This window comes from Durio zibethinus, chromosome 27 (genome assembly GCF_047325235.1).
Source record: "Durio zibethinus cultivar Kanyao isolate XHJ-2024 chromosome 27, ASM4732523v1, whole genome shotgun sequence".
NCBI lineage: Eukaryota > Viridiplantae > Streptophyta > Magnoliopsida > Malvales > Malvaceae > Durio > Durio zibethinus.
Genome location: NC_143188.1, coordinates 1636410 through 1661882, shown reverse-complemented (window position 1 = coordinate 1661882; position 25473 = coordinate 1636410). Strand labels below are relative to the sequence as shown.

Below are 25473 nucleotides of genomic sequence, written 5' to 3'. Positions count from 1 at the left end.
TTCTACTTATAGGATGAAGTGTTTGATGCTGATATAATCAAAGCATAGAATAATTAATTTTAGTTCTGGTAGATGTTACTAAAATCTGAATGAATGCTTTACCGAAAATGACAATGAGACTTTATAAAGACTTGACGTAGCTAAGCAAAATTCTCCAATATGAGGCTTCCCCTTTGGCACATAAATGATGGAAACTGGAATGTTTTGGATAAACATTAATTCTTTTTGTCAGAATATTGTTAAAAAAAGAAAAAACCCACCCCAAGAATGCTGATGAGAACAAGAATTTGATCTAAAAATTGTTTTAAATGGGAAAAATATTATTGATCCTGCGATGGTGGTTTGCAAAGGCCAATGTTACAAAGAGAAAGGGAAAAAAAAAAAACCCTAAAACCAAATGAGGAAATGATTCAATTGGAAACCATACTTATATATATGTTATGATTAATCTTTAGATGATTAAACTTTGAGGCATAATTCCGGAACTGTGAATGAACCTCTCCAGGATGGAAAGGTGTTATACAGAAGGAACAACACTAACAATAATATAATTCACAAATCGAGCTTTGGTTTTATCAAAGAATATATGCATATATTTATGTCTCGAAATGACATTGTTAAATTCTTTAAGCTTCTGCCACGTCTCTCTCTCTCTTTCTCTCTGTACATATATATATATATATATATGTTTGTATGTATATGTATGTAAATATTTCTGAGTGAATATTGCAAGGGTCATCAAGGAGAATATTGGATTCTATATATGGCAGCCTTTCATGGAATTGGAATATTAATTTATGACAGCAAAACACGCTTTGATTCCTCATTAGGCATCTTAAAAGTGCTACTCCTTCCGATTGCATCTGCTTCTCATAGCCTGACAGAATCAAATATTAGTGAAGGAAATCAAAGTTTTATATAAAAATACAAATTTTTTGAATTCAAAATTTAATTCAATTGGTTTGAGGTGTCATCTAACAAACTATTGGAAATTTATATTTTAATACCTGCATTTTCTTCTTTTATTCTTAAATTACGACTTCTTTTGCAAAAAAAAAAATTCTGTTGAAATTTGAAAAGCTTGACTATTTTTTATATGATATTAATTGCAAGTATAACAACAACTTGAAGAACTATTTGGTCAACCAAAAGGGAAAAAAAGGCTTGACTTTCAAGAGTAGACTTCAAAAAAGAGTTCCAAATTTCAGAGCATAAGTAGATATGAGATATATTGAACTCTATAGATTATTTTAAATGCAAGGTATAGCCGGCTAAATACTAAAATAAAGGGAAAATACAGACAAGTTTAATTTCACTTAGAAACCAGTAGGACTAGGGGCAACATCTCCATGCACTCTGATTAAAGCCAAATAGCTCCTGCATTTTTGAGCAAGTTCTTCAAGGAACCATTGAGCTGAAGGGTCATGATGGTGTTGGCAGAGCCAACAAATTTGCCCCCAATAAACACTGCCGGAACCGATGGATTGCACCCTAGCCTCATTAGAGTCCACTCCATTTCCTTGCCCCTTGCATCTTCATCGAGCTCATAAATTGCTGGACTCACCCCTTGCTCGTAGAACAATCTCTTGATTGCATGGCACATGCAACATGAGCTCTTGCTGAAGATCACCACCGCCTTCTGGGATGCCAGTTTCGCTATGCGATCCATCTCTCTAATCAAATTAATAATATTTTTGAAATTTAACTAAGAAATTCGCTTGTTTGATACACAAAAAAGGTTGACAAAACGTGAATGGTTTCAAGCTTATAAATAATAAAAATAAAAAGAAAAAACCGGAGATGACTAATTATATGGAAAAATCAAGAATTAGTTTCAAAGAGAATGTTAGAGATTGGAGCAAATGTTGGTTAATTGTTGTAGTAGTAGGCTTGATCTGTGATGGATTCGAAGCTCTCATGAACGTATATATAGGGCTAGGCCATGGGTGAAAGTGGTGAGAGTTAGAAAATTAAAATATTTATTAAATATTAGAAAAGAAAAAGAATGAGGAAAAGGATATGAAAAAGGTGAAGGTTCCTTGTGATATTTGGGTTGATGCCACCTAAATCACCCTTGATTTGATAGTGACTTGTGTGGTTTTCTTCAAACTATTTAACTAGTTACTTTGTTCTTAGAATCTTGCAAAACTCAAAATATTTTTTTATGAGAAATTTAGGTAAAGGGAAGCTACATTTTTTTGAATAAGGGTATATTGCAAGTTTCAACGATAAGTTATATTGAATTTATGAATTATTTATTAAAAAAATTGTTGATGATAAAAATTAAATTTAAAATTTATAAATAAAATATTTAACTCTTATTGATTTTATTAATTTCATCGATAAAACTCAAAATATTTAAATAAGCCAAGACATTGCCGAAAGTGAGATATATTATTCATTTTTTGTGAACGAAAATGTCCCTCGATAATTTTCATGTAACTGTAGTAGGGAAGAATGTCAACTTTTGATAGGATATTTGGTATGATAAACCTGAAAAAAAATGAGATGCTGATAATATATAGATGCAAACACCCACAAATGTTTGCATCGGATAGTGATGTGCAAATAATTATATTAAGCATCAATATAATTATTTGTTTCTCTAGAAAGTTATATTTTTATATTAGGATTTGATTATGAACATAAATCATGCATCATTAATACTAGCTAGTGATATATGTGATAAAATCATTACTTATGTTTCTTCTAATTCATTTTTCTTGTATAATTAAGTCATCATAATTAGTCACAAATTTAATTACATGTCAATTCCAAAACAGGGATCATATTTAAGTCGATTTATATGGTTTAATTTCGTACCTTTAATTTTTTTCAATTTCTTGACCTAATGGTTAAGAAACCTAAAAAAGACATGTAAAGCATAGGTTCGATACCAGCCATCCCCATCTTCCTACATCCCTTGGATAAAAAAAGGCATTAGTGAATTTTTATATTCTTAGATACAAAATATGAGAATTAATCACTTTCTTTTTTAGTTATCATAATAATTTTGGGGATTGTTAGACAAAACTTTTACAAGTTTCAAAATCGAAGAGAGTCATTATCAATTTTTTTGTTAGTTATGATTATAAACACCTAATTTTATCCTAATTAATTCTAATGTGTTCAATTTTATTCTTGATTCGAACATTTCAATTTGGACCGATTAAAGTGTTTTAATTGATTTGGATTGATTGGGTTTTGTTTTGAATTAATTATTTTTGGATAAACCTAAATCTAATTCAATTTTATTATTGGATCAATTTTAATTAAGATTGGAGGACCCAATTAAAAAGCTTAAAGTCTAAATGATGAGGTCAAATTCAATTTTGAAGACTCAATTTCATTTTATTTGAAATTAATCACTTAAATAATAATAATAATAACAGTAATAATAATAATAATAATAATATTATTATTATTATTATTATTACAACAAAAATCACGAAAAGACAAAAACTTCTTCTACCATGAGCCATTTTTCCTAAAGTTTTCTTCTTCAAAATTGCCTTCTCATTTCTGCTTTTCTTTTTTCACCTCTTGTTTTACCCCCATTTACCTTAAGCACAAATTCCTCACACGATATCAACCCTAAAACTACTGTAACAAGGGGCTAAAATTTTATGATCTACTTGGTAAAAAAAATCACTTTACTTTACAACAAATTTTTTAAGAAATGCTGGCTTAGATTCCTAATAAAAAATGAGGCTAATTTTCATTAAAAAAAATGAAGGGACAAAACAAGATAGCAAAGAAAAAGAAAACCTTCCATTTGGCCTCTACCATCAGCACCAAAACTCATCATGCCCTTACAAAAAACACAATGAATTAACACTTAAAAGATCTATCCCAGAATTAACCCTGAACCCAAACTCTTTCCACAGTTAGCCGTTCAGCCTCGTGGTGGGTACCATTCGACCAACCATAAAACTCACAGACTTTTAGCTAAAAACATACCCCAATCACCGTCAACACGACCACATAAAAAACTCTCAATTGAAACCTAGCCAACCCATTGTTAATCTCACATCTCCATATACACACATTCAACCTTCATAAAAACCACCATTGTCAAGTATAAAAAATCACCTATAACCCAATACTCCATTTAAAAAAAAACTACAGCCACTATTTAAACTAATAAAAAATACACACAAAAAAAATCACAACAAATCACATAATCCAAGGTAGGGAAATGCAATAGCAAAAAGAAAGGGTTTAGGATAGGTAAGGGGTTTTGGGTTTAGGTGAAGGTTAAGGTGTGTTAGGCTTGAGCTTGGTGGAAGATAAAGCAATCACAATGAAGCCAGAGAAAGAAAAAGAAAAACATCATAGGCAGTTTCAAAACAGTGGCAACGTAGCACTACATGAATGACGACGGCTTCTTTTGGACGATCAAGGATGGTGAAAACGATGAGGAAAGGGACAAAAAGAACATACTAAAAAATTAGCCAAATCAAACAGTGAGATACGGTGAAACATAGGTGAGATGCCATAAATTTTGGTTGCAAATCTAGGACAATCCATTTAAATTTATGCAAAACGAAACTTGAATTTGTGAAAAGAACAAAAAGAGGAAGTCATAGCTAAATTTTGAAAAAAAAAGGCAACCGATCGGTGGTAGGGTGGCAATTTTTGGCCAAAATCTTGAAGGCTTAGAAAATCTTTTTTTTTTAACCAGATGATTTTTTTTTTTTTGTAAAAACAGGAAATTGAAATGAATTTTTTTAAAAAATTTTTGACATTTATAGTGTTTTTTTTTTTAAAGAAGGTTGATCGAATCAAACCTAATAAGAAACCTAACCACTTTGTTGACTCCTTTGGCCCAGACCCAGTTTGTGATCTGCTTTTTTTAATTGGACTGTCAAGCTTAAGCCATTTTGTTGTTGTTGTTTTGAGTTCAATGCTAAAGACTTCATTTGGGATATATTTCTTTTTTCATTTTTGTTCATTTATTTTTATGAGCCCTTAATCATTATTTGTGCTTGTTAACATTATATTAGCACTTGTGAATAATAATAATAATAATAATAAATAAATAAATAAATAAATAAAATTGCAAATACATTCTTGAAAATTAATTTTCTTAAAGATGATTAATAAATTAAAAAAGAATATTGAATAAAAAGTAAGAGATAGTAATTTCATGATTCCAAAATGATTTTCTTTAGAAAAAAAAAATTGATATGGAAATAAAGATAAATTATATTTTTTAAGTAAGAAATTAATAATTTTGAAAACGCTACCTAAATGTTGGAGGAAATCAAAATCTTTAAAAATAATAATAATAAACAATTTCGTCTAGATGTTGAAAAATTATTAAATAATAAAATAAATAAATAATAAATAAAAATGATAATGATAAATTTTTAGGAAAAAGAAAAAAAGAAAAATATATAAAAATTTTATATAAAGATTAATTTTTGGGAAATCATAAAAAATGAGTTTGTTTTGAAAATCTATCTAGATGTTGAGGATTTGTAAAAATATTCATATTATTTTTTTTAAATCTAAAATCCTAAAATTCGAAACCTTAAAATTCAAAACTTCAAACCCTTTAATCCCGAAAACCTTAGAATTCTAAAGCACTAAAACACCAAATTCCAAAACCCTGAAACTTTAAAACTAAGAAATCATAAAATCTTAAAACTCTAAAATGAAACCTTTGGAAACACTCATCTGTGTCCGAGATCAATCAGACCGTATCCAAGGTTAATTGGATCATGTTTAGGGTCAATTGGATCGTATTTTATTATTTTTGTTATATTATTATTACTATATTATAGTATCATTATTATATTATTATTATTAGTGTATTATATGGTGTTATATCATATTACTACTACTATTTTTTTGTTTTTATTTTCTTTTTTTTTCTTAATCGTAGATAATCAAGGAAATCGATTTGGATTGAATTCAATTTCTTTGGTCAATGGATTTTAAATCAGAACCCAAATCAAAGGCTTTCAGTTTCATCAAAATCTAGCTAAGAATTATGCTCGGGCAAAATCAATCTAAGAACCAATCCAGGCTTGAACCCTAGGATTGATTCTATCCGTTACCAAAAATTTTTCTCAAGATGCCTATAAATTGAATAATCCTCAGAATATGAAGAATGGAGTGATTTTAGAGGGTAACGGTGGAAAATTAGGAAAATTTTAGTTATTGCATGTTTGAAAAACAGTTTTTGGTAGAATAGATGTCTTGGGATTTTGATTTTTGATTTTGGGTTTGTTTGAAGATTCTGGATTAGATTTAGGTTTCTAGAGATTGGATTAAGGTTCTAAAAGATTCGAGGAGTAATTTGAGCAAATTTGCGGAAATTTGAGATTTTTCTAGAAAAATTTGGGTTTGGATAAATTTTTCGATGAATATTTAAAGTTTTCGATGAATTTTTTTTGCATGAATTTGATTTTTTTCGACCAAATTCCAATCAATTTTTCAAAAACTAATAGTAAACCCAATTTTCGATTGAATTTCTAGGGATTGTTTTATTAGGGTCGACAATCCAACCCGTCATTGGTAGGTTTCGATTAGACTTGACCTCCTAAGGTCGATATTTTTTTTTTAAAATCGAGTTTCAGGTCGGGTCGAATTGGGTAAAGCTAAGAAAAAATTGAGGTCGAATCGGGTTCAAATTTTAGGCAAACTCGATCTGACCCGATCCGATATTATATAAAAATTATTTTTTATTTTATTTAATTAATTTTTATTTATATATTTATATAATTATATATTTAAATATTTATATTTTAAAAAACTAATATTTAAAAATAATATTTATTAATTTCGGGTAGGGTTAGGTATGATTTATATAATATCGGATCGATCGGGTTTAGGTATAAGAAATAAAAATTTTTTTGGGTCGGATTAGATTCAAATTTGATGAATATAAAGTGGGGTTGGGTTCAGGGCGAGTAAAAATTCATCTCGACCCGACTCGTTGCCAACTATATGTTTTAGAGAGAGATTAAAGGAAATTGGGATAGAGAGAGCAGGGAACGTCTAGGGCTTAAAACGTTGAACTTGGTTTAAATATCAACCTAATACGATACTGTTTTGGAACACCTGAATCTATGGGTAGATTCATTAACCCGCGCATTGACCCATACTTTGATCCGACCTAATCGCAAGGTTTCGTTTTTCTATTTTATTTTTATTTTTTGATTTGATTTGATTTTATTTTTAGCTTATTTTATTTTTAGTTTTTTTTTTATTTTTTCAGTTTTGTTTTTGAGAATTTTATTATTTTGTAAAAATTATTTTTCTTTTAAAAAAACAATTATATATTAAAAAAAACTTTTTGAATAAGTAAAAAAAATATTTTCAAATAAGTTTTCAAAAAAGGTGTATAAAAAAAAATAAAAAAATATTTACAATAAATAAAAAATAAAAAGGAAGAAAGAAAATATTTTTAAAATAAAAGTCCTTACAAAATAAATTCATGAATTTTACTAAATTATTAGAGAATTTTCATGAATTTAATTTTTAAAATGAAATCCACCAAACTATTGAGAAATTTCATAAATCAATTTTCAAAAAAGTAAAAAAAATAAAAAAAATATTTTTATCCTTTAAACTATTGAAAAATTAATTCAAATTAAGTTATACCAAACTATTGAGAGCCTTAATGAAATTCTTAAAAATTTTTACAAATCCTTTTGCAATAAAATCTCACTAAACTATTGGGAGATCTGCTTTAAATCCTATCAAACAATTGAAAGTTGTACTAATTTTTTGGAATAAAATAAACCAATAAATCCAAAGACGAAGCCTCTTCAAAGTAAAATACTAGTCTCAATGAATACTCTTGAAGTGAAAAAATTATCTTAAATTGTTACCAAACTATTAGGACAATTTTAGAATTAATTTTTAATATTAAATATTTTGATAAAGTATAAAATTTTTTGACTTGGATAATTTAAAATCTAACTGGTACCATCTTTTAGATGGGTGCTGTAGGGATGTTATAATCTTTTTACATGTAATCGTACTCCTGAACCTAAAATCTGATTTCATAAATCTGAATCTACTGTTTAAAGATACCTAAGTTAATCCTAAGACTCCTCTTTAAATGGGACAGATTCAATCAGGTGGTCAATCACACCTAAATAAAAAAAATTAGTGGCAACTTCATTAATCCATTTCTAGCGGTTGGTCCTCGGATCTATACATTAGGATAGTTTGACAACTCTACTGGAGACATCGAGAGTCAAGCCAATAAATGATTTCTTTTTATCTAAGCTTTGCCTAATAAATTAAAATTTATTTTCTTTCTTTTTATTTTATTTTTTTCATTACTTATGTATGTTTTAGTTATTTATTTAATTGTATATATATATGTCACTCATTTACATGTGCATAACATATGCTCTCCACTCAAGCTCTATCATTAGTAGAGAGTGAAATACCTATGTCTTTGAGAGATTGCATGTCTCCGTATAGGCTTACAAATACTTTCACTCAAATTAAATGCTTTTCACTTGTAGCATATAATAGGTGAGGATCAAGGTGCCTTACTAGTCTATAATAGATAATAATGTAAAGAACAATTTAAAAATCTTTTAGAAGTAATCCAAACCACATATAGTTAACCTTAAGAGCCTAACCATAGATAAAGCCATGTTCTTCCACCTTTCATAGTTAACCCAAAATTTAAGATCATGTTATTTTACTTGCTTTATAATGTTTATTGAGGTAACTAATCGATTTTTTTATCTTTTTTTTTATTTCTTTTCTTTTTGTGCATATTCATAAACATACGTGCATATTGCATGTTATGCTTACTAACCTTTTATTATGTATGCATACATTCATGCATCACTGCATTCATTCTCATGTATAATTTGAAAATTCCATGGACTTCATTCTAAATTTGCACATTATGGGAAATCAATGTTCAAGGATAACTCAACACCAATATTACAATCAAGTTAGAGCAAAGAAAATGGAACAAGACAATACAGACCAACTTGAGAGGCTAGAAAAAGACCAAAAATAATTGAGAGAAAGATAAACAAGATCCTCGAAGCTTTAGAAAAGACAAACAGAGAGAAAGTAGTAGCAGAAAACATCTCACATAAATATATTGAACCACTGTATCTTCTAGGCTTCGTTCTGTGTCAAGCTTAAACTATTTTATGCTTTCAGCAACAATAGAACACATTCTCAAATTACAAGTAACGGAATGTTCAGAGCTATACCAATCATGTTTTCATTAAAAAAGTAAGTGAGTCCATCCAAATTCTCAAGATGGATAAGACCAAAGAAGAAGTAAAGTTATAGACAGTTATGCCCTTGAAAGACTCTAAAACTGATCAAGCTATGAGCATAATTGAAAAAAGATTATGGGCTATAAAAGGCATTGATTTTTATGGATCCATAGATGCTACCAACCTTTGTCTGGTTTCAGATGTTGTAATTCTTCTAAAATTTAAGGTACTAAAATTTAAAAAGTATGACAATACTAAATGCCCATTTATGCACATCATAATGCATTATTATAAGATGGTAGCACATGCTAGCAACGAAAAACTACTCATGCATATATTTTAAGATAGCTTGACTGGGTTTGCTGCAATATGGTATGTCCAGTTAGATAGGATTCACATTAAGTCATGAAAAGATTTGACTCAATCATTCATCAACCAATATCGCCACATCATAGACATAGTTTTGATCACCTTTCATTACAAAGGTTGAAGAAGAAAGTATCTAAGTTTTTCAAAAAAAATGCTCAAAGATGGTGAGATATAGCTGCTCAGGTTCAACCTCTCTTAACAGAAAAAAAAATGATAATTTTATTTGTAAGCACTTTGAAGTTATTTTATTATGAAAAAATGATAGGGAATGCGACTGAGAATTTTATCGACATGATAATTTTAGGAGAGATAATTGAAAATGCAATCAAAAGTAGTAAATTGGAATAAGAAAAAGCTTCTATTGCTAAAAAGATACCCAAGAAAAAAAGAAAGTGAGACTCAAGTTATGAGTTTTGATAGGTAGTAATCTAAAAACTACCCTCAGCCAATCCATCCCATATATCATTCTCTTACAAGTTATGCTTCTACTGTACTTTACCAACCAATTCCACAACCTCCTTATTCATCCATACCTAGGCCTTTTATTCGTCTAACTACCCCAACGAGTGGTGTACGGGAATCATAAAACCAAGAAAAGCCTACATTTGACCCTATTCTTATGAGCTATATAGATTTATACCAAGAGTTTTACAAAAATCATTTGATTGCTCCTATTCCTGCAAAATAACCTGAACTTTTCTATCTCAAATAGTATAACTCCATTACTCACTGTGACTATCATTTTGGGGTGATGGACTATTTCATTGAAAATTACATCCGTTTGAAATATATGGTCAAAGTTTGATAAAAAAAGGGTTGATAAAGTTTGATACTGGTGGAAACATGGCATCTAATGTTAATGGTAACCCATTGCCCAATCATCCAAGGACATAATTTTGGAAAAGGTTGATTGAAACTACTCATCATCTTAGGATTTCTTGATATTGTGGATTTTTTTATGTACTTAGATTTCATTTTTCATCATTTTAATGAAAGAGACAAATTTGATGCATTTTCATGACATTTTTTTTTTGTGTGAATACCCATATTTACTTTTATCTTTTCATACCTTTTTCATACCTTTTATTTATTCTAAATAATGAAGGTTTAGATAATAATAATGATTATTCAAGATTCAATACCATTCATTATGGTTTGATTGATAAATTTGAGATTGTTGGTTCATTGAGATTGCTGAAAAAAAAATATAACTCTAGTAAAAGTTTGGCTTATTGAAAGGTGAAAGTGATGCAACACATGATCTTTGCAATTATTCACAAGTATGCTTCTAGTCAATAAAGATTTTTTGTTGAAAGTATTCACATTCGAAATGATAAATGACCATCTTTCTTCTATCATTTCAAAAAAAAAATTTATCCCTTGCTACCCCATCAGAGCCTACTAAAAATTTTTTTTAAGGAACTCTAACCAAGGATTACCTTACATTGAGGGATAAAATTTGAAAGATTTATTCATTCTTAAGGGCAAAGCCCTTTTGTGACCAAATTTTCTTAACAAATTAAAAATATAAAAAAAAATGAAAGAAAATTTGATAGGGCAAAATGCTATTGTGCTCCACAAAAAAAAGGGCAAATAAGGAAAAAAAATTAATGAGGTAAAATATCAAAGTGCTCTATATGAAAAAGTGATCATTGGTTTAATTACCCTGTAAATATAATTTGGGCTTATTTTATCCATTTCTTTGGTAACATTTACCCTAACCTACGTTATATTCTTTAAAAGTTCATTTTGATCAAATGTAAATACTCAATTTGGAAAATCATGAATCGAATTAGGGCAAGTTTATCATTGAATTGTTTGAAGCTCGGATCAAAATATCATTTATGAATAAAATAGAAAAAAATGAAAGGAAAAATGAGAAAAAATATGTGAAAAAAAAAAACAAACAAAAAAAGGTAAAAAAAATAAAAAATTACAAAAATAAAAAATAAAAAGAAGAAAAAAAGACAAAGGAAGAAAAAGGAATACTTAAACTGAAAACCTGAAAGATTGGTTTAAGTGAAGATAAAAATTTGAAAAAAAATAACTTCATATGAAGGTCTCTGGAAAAAAGATGATAATTAGCTCAAAGATTGAAGATATTAATGGAATGTGTCTTTTAAGAATGATCCTAAATTTGAGTTCAAAATTATTTAAGCAATCATTATTTTTTATGTTAATGTCCTATTTAAATAAATCCTAGCATTTTACCTTTATTCACCCTTGAGTTATTTTTTACCCTATCTTTATTCTTTCAACAATAAAATCATTCTTTCTATCATTCACTAAATGAACATTCCTTAAATGAACGAAAGAAATGTATCATCTCCGTCATTAATTTGAATGATGAAAAATAAATGAATGACACTTTTCATAAAGAGTTTTTCATTTTTTGAAAGAAATCCAAGATGAGCTAAATGAAAGAAGCATGAGAAAATGATTTACAATAGGGCAAACAAGGTGACCTAGTGATAAATCTAGTGATAGATTTATTAACATGACTTAGGAGTTGTGATCAAATGAAAAAAAAAGCATGGAACAACTGACAAAATTTGCTCTGAGATCATTAATACTGAGAAGCCAAGAAAGACTGATGGCATTTTAAGAATCTTATTATCATAATTGAAATCACATGGCATGATTTAGTAATATCTGTATTACATATACAGTGTTTACATTTGCATCCTAGATAGGATATGAATTTGCATTATCGTAATATCACTTATCATTCATTTTTTATCTCAACTCAGTCCAGATCATTTCTTAATTTTTTGTTCTATCCTGGTCATCTTCGACCTTGACTCGATCTTGGTCACTTTATTTTTTGACTCGTAATTTCATTTCGATCATTCGATCTCAACTCAATCTAGATCATTTTTTGACTCATAATTTTATCTCGATTAGTTATCTTCGACCTCGAAACGGTCTTGGTCATTTTAGTTTTTGACTCATAATTTTGTCTCAATCATTTAATCTCAATTTCATCCAAATCATTTCTTGACTCGCAATTTCTTCCTGGTCAATAATCTTCGACCTTGATTCAATTTTGATCGCTTTATTTTTTGACTCATGGTTTCGTCTCGATTATTTGATCTTGATTTCATCCAGATCATTTTTTGACTTACGATTCTGTCCCGATCAATCATCTTCGACCTCAATTCGATCTTGGTCATTTTATTTGTTGACTAATAGTTTCATCTTAGTCATTCAATCTCAATTTCATCTAGATCATTTTCAGATTCACGGCTCTATCTCGATTAGTCATCTTCGACCTTGACTAGGTCCTGGTCATTTTATTTTTTGACTTGTGATTTTATCAAGGTTATTCGATCTCGGTTCTATTCAAATCATTTATTGACTTGAGATTCTATCCCTGTCAATCATCTTCGACCTTGACTCGATCCTGATCACTTTATTTTTTGACTCACGATTTCATCTCAGTCATTCAATCTTAGCTCAGTCCAAATCATTTTCCTACTATGGTTCCCTCTCAGTCAGTCATCTTCGACCTTAACTCAGTCTTAGTCACTTTATTTTTTTGACTTGCGATTTCATCCTAACCATTCGATATTAGTTTAGTCCAAATCATTTTCTAACTCGTAGTTTTGTCTTAATTAATCATCTCTAACATTGATTTGGTCCTGGTTGTTTCCTGACTCGTGGCATCATCCCAATCATCTGATCTTGGCAATAAAATCTTGTCAAACTATTAGAAGATCTGCTTTAAAGTAAGTTCTACCAAACTATCGGGAGACTTTACTAATTTTTTGAAATAAAATAAATTAATAAATTCGATGATGGAGCCTCTTCAGAGGAGGACACTAGTCTTCATGAATACTCCTGAGATAAAAAAAATTATCTTAAATTATTACCAAACTATTGAAATAATTTTAGGATTAATTTTCAATATTAAATATTTTGATAAAGTATAAACATTTTTTGGCTTGGATAATTTGAAATCTAACTGGTACTCTCCTTTGAATGGTACTGCAGAGGTGTTATAACCTTCTCCACGCGTAACTATACTCTCGAACCTAAAATCTAGTTTTATAAATCAGAATCTATTATTTAAAGATATCCAAGTTAATCTTGAGACTTTTTTTTGATGTGATAGATTCAATCAGGTGATCAATCATACCTAAACAAAAAAGATTGATGGTGACTCCATTAATCCATGTCTAATAGTAAGTCTATGGATCTATACGTTATGATAACCCTAAATCCTAAAAATCCACTAAGACCCTAAATTTAACCTAAACCATAAATTCGACTCGTAACCCCAAATCATCACCCACAAAATATTCAAAACCTAAAAACCTCGACCTAAGCCTACACTTCAAAATCATCCTAAAATTTTAAGGATACATATAAAAATGTCATATAAAATAATTTGTTCTCAAATGTCGCCTAGAAAATGGGATATTTAAAAATTTTTATTAAGATTTTTTTGGTTACAAGTCATGAACCCACAATAATAATAAGATTAAATAAAAGAATAAAACATATCACTAAAAATGAGATTTTAAATATAAAGAGTCACACCTAAACTCTACCTACATATTTGGAGAGTCATGATGGTCTTCTTATATTTAAGGACCCAATGTCAAATTACATTTCATCATCATGCATAGCATCTATTAGCATACATGCATTTATTTATTATTGTTTACATTTATTTTGTATATTTATGTCTTTAATTATTGTTTGTTACCTGATTGTACCATCATTGACTTTCTTGCATAAAATGTTTTAAAAAATATGTATTTTAAAAATGTGAAATTATAAAATAAAACAATAATAACATCATGAAGAAAATAATTTTTGGTACTCTGCCTAGATGTAGAAGAGTCACCAACAATTATCTTTTGTAATGAATGTCATTTTCATTTTCAAGGAATATTGTGATGAACCTTAGGTGAAAAGAGTTATCTTTGAAATTTTACTTAGATGTTGGAGAATTTTAAAGTAATTTTTTAACTTAAAAATTTTTACAGTATTTTTAAATAAAAACTTTTAATAAAATCGATTTTCTCTTTCAAAAAGTGAAAGAAATTATTATTAAATTTTAAACTGAAATCATTTTATACAACCCCGAAGATAAAGCATGATTAATTAGTATCAATTTTCATGGACATTGTAGGAGTGCTAATTATTTTCTACATGTAACCGACTCTCAAACCCAATTTCATTTTCATTAGCCAAAATTGTCTTTTTAATAAGCTTTAAATTCATTTTATCGTTTTATTAAAAAGATAAACTTTTAAATGACCAATCACATCTTAAAAAAATTGGTAGCGACCCTTTTTATTTTTCTCAATTTTTAAAATTTTTTTCATCTAATGGTCCCAAGATCGTTATGACAATGATTAACCACCTAAAAATTTATCTTTTTAGTTTATCTTTTTAATAAAATCTTAAAATTTATTAAAATTTATTAAAAAATAATTTTTTGTCTACAAAAATAAAGTTGTTCTAGAGAGTTTAGTTATATATGGGAAAAAGATTAGTACCTTGGAACACCCATTTTAAAAATGTACCAACTAATTATGTATTATCCTTTTATTTTGATAAAAATGGTTTTAATTTTAATATTTAAAATAAATCTCTTATCTCTATTTTTTTTTTTGAAAAATCCTTTTAAAGCATTTTATTTAGAAATAAATGAAAATCTTTAGTTTCAAAAGAAATTTTTAAATTCTCTAATATCTAAGTGAAATTTTCAAAAAATATCTCTCAACTTAGATTTTCATGGTAATCTTTAAAATCTAGTGTAATATTTTTTTATAAAAAATAATTATTGATAAGCTTTCTAATTTTTAGGTAGAGTCCTAAAAATTATTTTTCATAAGGAATATTCATTTTTATTTCTAAAAATCATTTTTTCAAAATTATATTTATTGCTTTATTATTATTTTTTAACAAGGATAAAATGTGAACAATGTAACATAAAGTAAATAAATGATGCAAATATAAATTAAAAGATGTAAATGACCAATTTAATTTTTTAATTTATTTTATTTTTATTATTTTTTTAATCATTTGTGATAAAAAATAGTGATAAAGAAATTTTATTTATTTATTTATTATTATTATTATTATTTTGAAAAAATTTTCTTTAATTTCCCAATATTTAGGTGAAATTTAAAAAAAAAAATTAATTCTCCATTTTAGAAATTCTCATAATTATTTTTGGATAAAGAATGAGAATGATACTTAGTAAAAACATAATTTGAATTCCCTACATATGTAGGTAGGATCTCTAAATTTTTTTTAAAAAATATTATTCCATATCTTTTTTCTAAAAGAATTATTTTGAATTGTTATTTTACTATTTCACATTTATTATTAACACATAAAATGTATATATGATAATATGAATAAATTAAATAATATATGTAATTATATATTTTAAAATAGATTTTATTTAGGATGAAAATGGTTTTTTTATTAGAAATATATTTATTAACTCTCAATATTTATGTGGAATTTAAAAAAAAATTGTCTTTTCACTTAAGAAATTCACAAAATAACTTGTCCAAAACAAAAAGATGATTATTTTTGTAAAAAAAATAATTATTTAAATTGCCTCTAATATCTAAGTAAGATCTTCAAAATCATTTTTTTACTTAAAGATACCATTTTTTTTATTTTAAAAAATTATCACTTGTTTGCGAGCACTTTATAAGAATAATTATATTATAATATCAAACATTCACAATTTTACCTTTATAAATATTGTCATAACGTCTAGATCCGGGGATCTATCGCTAGACATTGACTTTAGGGAGTCGCCACTAATCTTTTTTATCCAAGTGCGATTAACCACCTAAAGAATCTGTCCTTTTAGGGAATGCCTAAGTTTAAGGACCCCTAAAAGAATAGGTTCAGGTCTACTAACCAGAACAGGGTTCAAGAGTTCGGTTACGTGTGAGGAAGGTTATAGCACCCTCACAACGCCCATCAAAAGATGGTATCAGCTTAAATTTGTGTTATCCAAGAGCCTTAAAATTTTACCAAGTAATTAATTATTGGAAATTATTCTCAATTGACTCTAATACTTTTAGCAGAAAATTGAAAAAAATTCTTTCACCTCAAGAGTATGCAAGAAAACTATTGTTTTACTTGCAGAGGCTCCGTCGTCGGATTAATTAAAGAAAAATCAAAATCAAAATCAAAATAGAAAGGAAGGAAAGAATGATTGTTCTTGTGTAGGAAAAATTGATACTTTTAACTTTTCCCCAAAACTATTTTTTTGAAAATTTTAATTTCGAGAAAAATTGATACTTTCAACTTTTCCTCAAAAATTTATTTTTTTAAAATTTTAATTTCGAGGAAAATTGATACTTTCAACTTTTCCCCAAAACTTTTTTTTGAAATTTTATTTTTAAGGAAAATTGATACTTTCAACTTTTCCTCAAAAATATTTTTTTGAAACTTTGATTTTCAAGGAAAATTGATACTTTCAACTTTTCCCCAAAAACTTTTTTTTGAAATTTTATTTTTAAGGAAAATTGATACTTTCAACTTTTCCCCAAAAATATTTTTCGAAAATTTTGATTTTCAAGAAAAATTGATACTTTCAACTTTTTCCCAAAAATATTTTTTTAGAAATTTATTTTTAAGAAAAATTGATACTTCTAACTTTTCCTTAAAAATATTTTTTGATTTTTATTTAAAGAAAATAGAACAAAATAAAAGTGAAAATAAGTAAAGATAAAAAAAATAAAGAAAAGTAAAACAAAAATAAAAATAAGATAAAATAAAAAATATTAAATAAATCTAATCTAATAAATAAATAAATAAATAAACAAATAAATAAAAAAATTCCAAAAAAAAAAAAACCTGGAGCGGCTCGGCTATCGGCTCGGCTCAAGGAAGAAAAAAAGGCTCGGAGAAGCGGCTTTGGAGCTCGGCTCGACTCGGCTCAGAGGGAGGCAGACACGCGCGGGTCAAATAGCGGGTCGACACTCGAGTCGGGTCAGATCTCGATAAAACGCGCGGATCTTCTGGGTCACTTAAGGCTAAAACGACGTCGTTTTGGGAGGATATATAAGGTCCTTCCCTCTGTTTTTCGACAGAACGTTCCACCCCTCTCTCTCTCTTCTTCCCTTTTCCTCTCGCCTCTCTCTAAAATGTCGAAGAACTCCGATTGAAGATTCACCGGATTCTGGGATTTGTCGCCGAAATCTGGATTTTTTTATCGAAAATTCACCGGAAGATCACCGATTTCTGGGATTCTTCGTCGGAAACTGGGCAGGTCACCGAAAACTTCAAGGTTGGTCAAAATTTTCGTCGAAAAATTCAAACTTCGTCGAAAAATTCAACCGAAATTTGGAATTTTCCAGAAATTCGGAATTTTTCAGAAATTCCCAAAAAAAATCGCCAAAAATCTTCAAAAAATTTTTGCTAACTCCTGGAACACTCTTAAACCTTTTCTTAGCCTTCTATACGCCTCTTTTCTCTCAAATCAGTAGCTTTGCTCACTATTTTTTTCTGTCTGTTGCATATGTTCCAGGAGGTCCCTTTTATAGGGATTGATCAGAAGTTCCTGATCAATCCCAATTCTTTCTTGAACGGGGATTCAATCTTTGAATCCAATCTGGACTCTTCTGATTGAATTCCCATTCACAATGGGATTCTTCAACTTTCAATCACAGTCATCAAAAAAAGAAAAAAAAATAATAATCAGATAATCAGAAAAAATCAGATAAATAAATAAAAAATAAAATTAACAGATAATTAAAAATAAAATAAGATAAACCCAAAAAATATTACAAGATAAAAAAAATAATAATAATATAATAATAAATATATAACTATATAAATAAAATACATATAAATATTAACAAAATACAATAAAATAAAATAAATAAATAAATAAATAGATAAATAAAGATATACATATATTAATACATAATAATAATAATAATAAAATACATAAAATACATAAAATACAAAAGAAAAAAAATAAAAATAATATAAGATAAAAATTGAATTGGACTTACCCATTTGGGCCAGGCTCAATTGATCTGGGCCTGGACCCAATTGGGTGTCTACAAATATCATTCTTACATAGCACATATACAAATGAGAGGTAAATAAAGAAATGAACACATAATAAAATGATTAAGGTAAATAGATTATACCCAATAAAGTTTTATTGTTGAATCCCAATACGAACAAGCCAATAAACCTAAGGAGCAAGATTGTTGGGCTCTAAAAAGGTAGGCTTGGATAAATTAGCTATGAGTTGGGTCGAGCGGCTCTCTGAGTCAAGGTTGGGCCACTATTCTTTTTTTTTTTTAACAAATCTCAAGACTTTTGAATTTTCAAATCATTTTTTCTTTTTTCTCCTTTTTCTTCTTTTCTTCTTTTTTCTTTCTTTTTTTTTTTCTCCTTCTTTCCTTAGTCGAACCAGACTTTTCATTTTTTTCCACTAGTTTTTCCCTTTTCTCTCTTTTTTTTTTCTTTTTTTCTCCTCTCATTTTTTTCCTTTCTTTTCTCTTCTTCTCCCTTTCTAACAAACTCTTATGCCTTTTCTTCTTTTTTTTCTCCTTATCACCACCAGTTTTTTTTCTACATCTTTCCTCTTTTTTTTTTATTCTTCTTCTCATCTTTTTTTTTTCTTTTCTATTTCCTTCTAGTCAACAATCTTTCTCATATTTTTTTCCTTTTACTTTTTTTCTTTCTTTTCCTTCTTCCTCTCTTCTCTTTTTTAGCCAACTAGATGCCTTGTACCTCATTCATCATCTTTTATTCCTTTTCTTTCCTTTTTTTTTTAAAAAGGCTTTCCTCCCTTTTTTTTTACTTGATTTGGCATTGCTTCTTTCTCTCTAATCAGTGAGAAATGAGTTGTTTTTTTTTAATGTGCTTTTGGTTTTCTTGGGATGCTTAGGGTTTTGGGGTTTGAGTTATAAAAGGTGCATATTCGATTGTGCTTTTTTTTTTTTTTTTGCTGTTAGAAGGTGGTTAGTGGCTTTAGTGGTGTTTTTAAGCTAGGTGTTAGGGCTATGAATAAGGGATGCTAGGGTATAGAATTGTGTTAGTGGTTGATTTAGCAATGGTGGCTTTAGTTGGTTTTTATTTTTTTTTTAGATTTCCTAGTCTCTGAATTCTTGCTTGTCAATTGTGCTATGCTCGTCAATTGTCTTTGCCTTTTCTATTGTTTTAGGACATTTTAGCTCCATTTCAAATCTAAATAAATTAACTTTGCTTGGTTAAAGTTTTTGGATTGTAGTTGTATAATGCAATAATGGCCGTTAATCTTGTTACCTACTGGATTTCTTGGTCATAGTGTCTGAAGAATTTATGTTATTAGTCAGTGAGGTAAAAATAGTGATAAAAAAAGGAAGAGCTAAAAGCAGTGAGACAAATTAAGGGAAGGGAAAGTGAAATTTTGAGGGGAGAAAAAGTAAGGAGGAGGTTGCAAATTGACAGTTAACCCTCTGATCTTCTTTTTTTTAATTTTTTTAATTATTGTTTTTAATTAATTTTAATTTTTATGAAATTGGGCTCTAAGATTGTATTTGGGCCTTAACAAAAAGGATTTGAACCTTTGGCCTCTAAGCCCAAATGATCCAAAAGTAAATTGAATTGGACTTCAACCCATGCAAAATGATTCCAAGTATTCAATACGAAGTCAATAGGAAATCAAAATGAGCCTAGTCAAATTAAGACATTCGAATTACTTGAAATTAATACATTTGAATCAAAATCAAAATTGAACACGATCAAATTATCCCAAACAAAATTAGTTATCTACATTACCTTAATCATAAACTTTACATATCTAAATTTTACTTTTGGTTATTATAAAATGAAATCATTTTTATCAATTTTTATTAGACCTGTACAAAGGTCAAACAAATCCCAACTCAAACTGAGACTTAAACAAGGATTTTGAATCCTGTTCTTCAAAATCCTTTTTCTATTATATGTTTGCCTTTTGTTATTATTATTCAAGACCAAAAAATTATATATATTTTATACAAAAAAAAAAAACCCACATATATTTTTGTAATTTTCACTTAGTGATAGCTAATGGTTTATTGGAAATCAAGAATGTTACAGTCAAATATGCCAAGGCTGCAAAACTGCAGCTAGTTGGAATACCAGACAATATATATATATATATATATATATATATATATAAAAGATCTCTAAAAGTTAAAAGAGATGGCCGTAGAAGGAAAGAAATGAAGGTGCAGCTGCAAATGCCTCTGAATTGGGCTTTGCCCAGTTGCATGAATGTCAGATCTGCACTACATGGAACTTACAAAAGAGTGGGTTGACTAGAATATATAAATATAAATATAAATATAAAATATATATATATATATATGTGTGTGTGTGTATGTGTGGCTAGCTATAACTGATATATATACTTCACCCGAACTAGATTCTATCCAAGGAATGAGACCATCACCATAGAGGAATATATAAGAAATCTCAATACTAAAACATCAAATTCAGATGATGGATGCATGCACTGCTGTCAATGTCCATGTAATATATATATATATATATATATAAGAAACTTCTCAACATTTTCCAAAGACGATAGCTATATGCTATTTGTGAATTGATATATAAGAAACACGAACATATAATATATAATAATTTAAAATTTAATTTAATCGACTTATATAATAATTTTTAAAATATAATATTTAATAAATTTAAAATTTAAATTATAATATTTGAAAATTTTTTATTTTTAAGTTAGGATATCTTTTGTAAAATTAAAAAATAAAAATAAAACACATTATAGTATATAAAATGATAAGGAAAACAGATAAATATGCACTATATATCCTGGAAGGCTTACATTAATAGAGCTTACATTAATAGAGTACAAAAAGCATGAGCATTTTCATTTTGGTGGGGATCGGCAGGATCTATTTGGAACATGTAGTCTATTATAATAACAACTACTTGATGTTTGTCTTGTGCAGGCCAAAAAGAAAATTCATGGCTTAAACAATCTGAACATATCTAAACGATTCTAGCAGCAAATCAAAGAGAAGTCCAATCATCTTTTCCGTAGACTCACTCAATCAGGCTTGATGCCACCTTTATTCCCAAAATTTGATCGAATTGTACGAACAGAACTGACATCTTAGGGCCTGCAAAGGGGATATGAAAATATTGTTAGCCCCTTTGAAATGACGGTGCGTACCACTCTAGTTCTTTTGTCCTTTTTTTGCAAGTTAAGAGGAGCTGTTCTATCAATCCATCATCAAGAATCAAGATCAGATTTAGTTAGATTTTGCAAATTTCTGGTATGATCAGATTATATCTAGATATCCATGCACGTGTTAAATTCAATTGCTTTAAAAAATGACAAATTAATTTTAGACATATAAAATTGAAAAACCAATTCGAATTTGAAAAATCATTTCAATTTGTTTAAACTTAAAATCAATTGATTATATTTCATTATAACAAACCAACAATCTAAATTCGTTTAACTTGACTTTGAAAGTAATTCGAACTTGAATTATTCAATTAAAAATTAACCTAAATTTATTCAAATTTAAATTGGTTTAATTCTAAATTTTAATAATTTAAGCTCAAAATCAAAAAGTTTTTTAATCTCAAATGACTTTGATTTAAACCTGATTTGCCTCCACCTCTACCGAAATCTCAATGAGATGTCAAAGAATAACTAACAGTCCTGGGAATCATAATCAATCTTGCAAATATTTGTGGGACAATAAACGTGATTAAAGAACAAAGCAGGCGAAAGTTTTGCAACCCTTAAGAATATGTTTATATATAATATTATATCCTTTTTACAAGTGATATATATATATATATATATATTTATTTATTTATTTATTTTGTTCGGTAATTAAAAGGTGTCAAACAAATATGGGAGAATCATTATTCACCTTTTTTTTCATGCGTTGGGTTTTGGATAGAAAGGAATTCCTTGTGTTTTTTGGTATCTACAAAAGAAAGTTAAAAAAATAAAGCTAAACGAGTATAATATATTTGTGTGTTGCATCAACCTTTCCATGCTTTTCTCTCTTTTCCTTCTTATAAGAGCAAAAGGGAATATTAATAGAAAGAGAGCAAATTGTACAAGGACTGGCATGTACCTCACCAACCCAGAAACCCTAATATGCATGGGATGCCACGATCCGTCCTCGCATGCTTTGATGTTTATCTTTTTCGTGCCGTGAAATTGACATTCTTTTGCCAAATGCTGGACCTTATCTTATCTCATCTTATCACCCATGCATGCACACCTAGACATGCTTATATCTTGGATGCATAGATATACTTATTTGGTAGCACATATATAACACTGCATATAATTAAAATGAAAATATGTCAATTTTGGTGTCAATTAATTAGTAGTAACAGTTTCCCATGTATAAAATTTGAACAATCTCTTAAAAAAGTTTATATTAAATATCTAACTTTAAGATCAATGTATTTCTATTTTTAAACCCAGAATTTAATTCAATTAATTCATATAATCATCTTTAAAAAATGTCATCTAACAAATTTGTTATTTAAATTTTAATATTTATAACTTTTTTTTATTCTTAAACTACGATCTTTTTTATATAAAAAATATATATTTATTATTCAAACGCGTTATCTTATCCATGAGTATCCAGCATTGATGAAAAAAATGCATGATTATTACATGCCATTTACATAATACAAATGAAGAAAACTGAGAATTCCAAATGCGTATAAGCTAGGTGAAGGATGGATATGATGTATAATACGATCAAGTATTGTTATATAAATGACCCTACAAAATTTGGCTCTTGGCCTTGCCATTGGGACGAACATGGGACTGCTTCTTTGTTTATAACGTTTGTATAATTTATAGTATCTATGTATTTTAGATTAGTTGGCTGGATACATTACCCAGACATGAAAACAACTTGTCAGAAAAGAGTATATTTTTGTTTGAAATACGTATGTTTTTGCCATTATAATAAAACAAACAAGATTCCAACTGGTGACTAAGAGTTTCAAAAAAAATAGTGAAAAAACTTTTGAATTTTTTTGATAATGATGAGATTTTTCCAGAGAAAGCATATACATATAATATATATTGTACAAAGGAAATGCATAGAATAATGGCAGCTGCTGAATTTTCTTTATCAGCCACACTGTTTCAATTGGTGAGACATAATTCTCTAGCTTGATCATCCACAGATTTTGTTCCATATGGTGGAATTATTATATTATATTATTATTAATTTATATGAAAAGGAAAAAAAATTAAAAAAATTAGAAGTACATAAAAAAAAATAAAACTATGTATTATACTTCTAGAATGGATGATTTTGGGTACCTCACCTTAGGGCATCTATAAAATAAATAAATAAATAAATAAAAACTATGTGCTATTGAAAGTGAGAGAGGCTTGGCTCACACACACAAAAAAAAAAAAAAAAGCGAAGATCTTTTTCACAAAAGAAAATTCTATCATGTGTTTTTATAGGTTTTTTTTTTTTTAAGCCTCCCAGTATTCGGTAAAAGTCAAGCCAGATCAAACCCCATGAGAAACATAAACTCTCCAAATACTTATTTTTTTCATTCATAAAATTTAAAATCGAGACCTTGCTAAAAGAGAATCAAGCTCCTTAGCCACTCAGACCAATAGACATTAATGTCTTTATATGTTTATTATCTCACAAAATAACATTAGATTTTAGGGTTCTATAACCTTCTCTTTACCTCTAAATCAATGCGTCATTAGCAATCACTGTGCATAAATATTTATTGTTAATTTATTTTAATTATTTTCCCAAATATATATAACAAAGAATAATTTGCCTTTAATTAATTGTATTGAAAACCAATAACAGTATGATCCTAGATGAGCGAAATTATTTTATTTATTGTCAATAAAATTTTTAAACTCCACAAATAAAATTAGTAGGATAACACATGTCACCTATGATATATTAAAAAATAACTAAAAAAAAGTAGAATATATGTTAATCTCTTAACTTCATTCATAAAATTAAAAAATTCACTAGATAAAACCAATAATAAATATTCAAAATAAAGTAATATATATGCAATCCTTATCATTTCTCAAACGGTTTCAAGTTTCCCTTTCTCTTGCTGGCAAGAATAATATATAGGTTGTATGATTTTCTCCACACTCTTCTCTCTCTTTCAAATAGCTTTCTATTTTCATTTCTAATAGGGAATTTATGCGCCTCTCTGAATATAACTACAGCAACAACAAATAATCCAAGAAACAACAAAGACAAGGTCCCAATTGGATAAATCCAACTGCTTTCTCCAACTCAGAAGATGCCTCCATGATAGCAACAACCAAAATTAAACTCATATCCTATCCTATGATTTATAATAAACAAAATACACCATATATAACAATATATATTTAATTGTTACTAATTACCTCAAAATTAATGGAGATCACAAGTTTATTTTTACATATTTTACAAGAGAGATTACAGTCAGGAGATATATAAAGGGGTGAAAGATATTGGGATTTAAATTCCAAATATTTTGGATGATTAAATGGACCAACTGAATTAAACATTTGGTTCCACTTAGCTTTTTTCACATATATACTACATCTACATAAATTGAATGAGTTCAAACTTTCGTATGTGATCTAATTCAAGAATTTGAAAACTTTCTAATAACTTACAAACAAAAATTTTTTAAAAAAAATACACAAATTATTATTCTATGCACTATTCGAATAGTGATTTTAAAACTTTATATCGAATCCAAATTTGTGTAATGAGACATGTGATAAAAAATTAGATTTGTTCGTAAACATTTTTATGTTGATTGATTGGTAATATATATGATAGAATAGTAATCCAAAATGTTAATGATCTGTCACAAGAGAATATTTTGAGGCAAAGGTAAC

General features: G+C 28.0%; 1 pseudogene across 2 annotated transcripts; it reads right to left on the bottom strand.

The window, feature by feature from the left end:
- Window positions 1–600: 600 nt before the first annotated feature.
- Window positions 601–1916, bottom strand: LOC111279915 (monothiol glutaredoxin-S10 pseudogene; annotated as a pseudogene). Of its 2 annotated transcripts, XR_016334600.1 has the most exons (2): window positions 1303–1916; window positions 601–877 (listed from the first exon to the last, which is right to left on the bottom strand). The product of XR_016334600.1 is annotated as a monothiol glutaredoxin-S10 pseudogene, transcript variant X2 (transcript). The 2 variants fall into 2 exon arrangements; XR_016334599.1 differs by lacking the exon at window positions 601–877 and having other exon boundaries at window positions 1152–1915.
- Window positions 1917–25473: the final 23557 nt, after the last annotated feature.